At 37.8% G+C, this 1,846-nt stretch overlaps 1 protein-coding gene across 15 annotated transcripts in view; it reads right to left on the bottom strand.

The window, feature by feature from the left end:
- The window catches only part of LOC106882391 (trithorax group protein osa), a 656,478-nt gene that overhangs the window by 480,919 nt on the left and 173,713 nt on the right, over nt 1–1,846 (bottom strand). The window contains exon 1 of one of the 15 annotated variants that reach the window (XM_052969225.1): nt 1,128–1,151. The exons of the other annotated variants lie outside the window; for them this stretch is intronic. The gene's annotated coding sequence lies outside the window, so the exon portion shown is untranslated. Of the gene's footprint in view, nt 1–1,127; nt 1,152–1,846 lie in introns of those variants that run through there. 15 annotated transcript variants of the gene reach the window in all.

Genomic DNA, 1,846 nt, shown 5'->3' with positions numbered 1-1,846 from the left:
ATATATATATATATATATATATATATATATATATATATAAAACGGGCTTCTTTCGGTCTCTGCCTACCAAATCCATCCTCAAGGCTTTGGTTGGCCTGGGGTTACTGAAGAACATACAGCTGTGCAGTGGGACTGAACCCAGAACTTCAGGCTTTTTACAATCTGAATTCAAATCCTGTCACGGTCAACTGTGCCTTTCACCCTTTGCGGTGGATGGATAAAATAAAGTACCGATCAAGAACTGAGGGAAAGGGGTCAATGCCATCAACTTGTGCCCCCTCCCCTTAAAATTGGTGGTCTTATGCCAAAATAAAAAAGGACTGTTGAAGAAATCTCTTTATTTTGTTGTTGTGGTGGTCTAATACTATAAATATGGGGTAACCTTGTATTTCCATAGCTAAACACCTGTGTTTGTCCCTCAATCATATTTTACCTTTTCACCACCTGACATAAAGCCATCTATCCTACTCTCAAAAACTCTCCACCCCTTAGTTGTGAAGCCTTTTTTTTTTCTTTTGTGCTCTTATTCTGCGTAGTGAGTTGCTTGGCAACCACACTAGAATTGGTGACAAGCAAAAAGAAGCACTCGGATCATATTGTGAAGTATTTGGCATCAGAAAGGGCATCCAATTGCAGAGACCCTGCCAAATGTGACTCTGGAGCTCTGCAGCTTGCTGGACCCCTGCGAAACCCTTCGACTACGTTGGGAAGGAAAACAAACACTAAATGATGCTGATGATGATGAGGATGATGATGATGAGGATGGTGGCAATGCTGATCATGGTGATGATGATGGAAAAACGAAATCAGAAAATTCGAAATCTTGTTTGCCAGTATAAAACAAATTCCGAACAGAATCCTACCAGAAAGAAGCTATCTTAACATCAGACAAGATAAATCCCAGCAGGTCCTGGACCCTTTATACGCAACATGCTGTTCACAACACATAACACGTAGCCCCACAAGTAAGGGTGTGGGAGAAAAATCAATTGAATACAAACAAGCCTGGCTATAAATCTCTAACAGGTGCAAACGCTTTTTGTTTTTTTCTTTTGTTATGTTTTTGTAATAATATTTTCTAGGAAGCTGCACCAAGTCGTTAACAAAGAAAACAGTTTTTAACTTACATGATGCATGCACAGAAAATTGATTTCGTTTTTTTTTTTTTTTACGGAAAAAGTGCGATATAATTTGGACGGATATCGGCGTGTTGTATGTCCACACGGCAAGAAGGGATAAAAAGTTTTCTCTTTCGATAACGCGAATACAGAAAACCGTGCTTCATTTTAAGTTTAACATTATTGATACACATATAAAAACACCAGAGTAGGTGTAGATAAAGCCTGATACCACATTGACAGCTGGCTTCTCTAAGAGGATGTGTCTGCAATTACCTCAATGCAACAGAGAGAGAGAGAGAGAGAGAACGCACACACGAACACGCATACATATGCTCACTGAATCAAGCATATTAAAACGAAAGCTTGCTTCTCTCATTGATAGGGTTTCTTGTCAGAAACAATCAACAAACAACAGATGGCAAAAAAAAATATTCTGTTTCCTAAACACGGGGGGGGGTGACGATGTATGATGTATGATGTGTGAATTCCCTCATCAGAGTCACACAGCCAAAACCAGCACTAATGTGTTTAAGACAAAAGAGATGTAATTATTTTTTAAGATTAAAAATAAGACAAAAAAAAATACAACTTTAAAATTCTCTATTCCAACTTTTTTTTCTTTTTTGTGACAATTGAATTTATTGAAAAACCAAGTTAACAAGAAAGAAGTGGAGGGGAAAAACTTTGGTATGAAACCTGAAAGAGTCAATACAGAACAAAAAAAA

Source organism: Octopus bimaculoides, chromosome 7 (assembly GCF_001194135.2).
Source record: "Octopus bimaculoides isolate UCB-OBI-ISO-001 chromosome 7, ASM119413v2, whole genome shotgun sequence".
NCBI lineage: Eukaryota > Metazoa > Mollusca > Cephalopoda > Octopoda > Octopodidae > Octopus > Octopus bimaculoides.
Note: the sequence above shows the minus strand (reverse complement) of the source record. Positions and strands in the feature narration are given on the sequence as shown.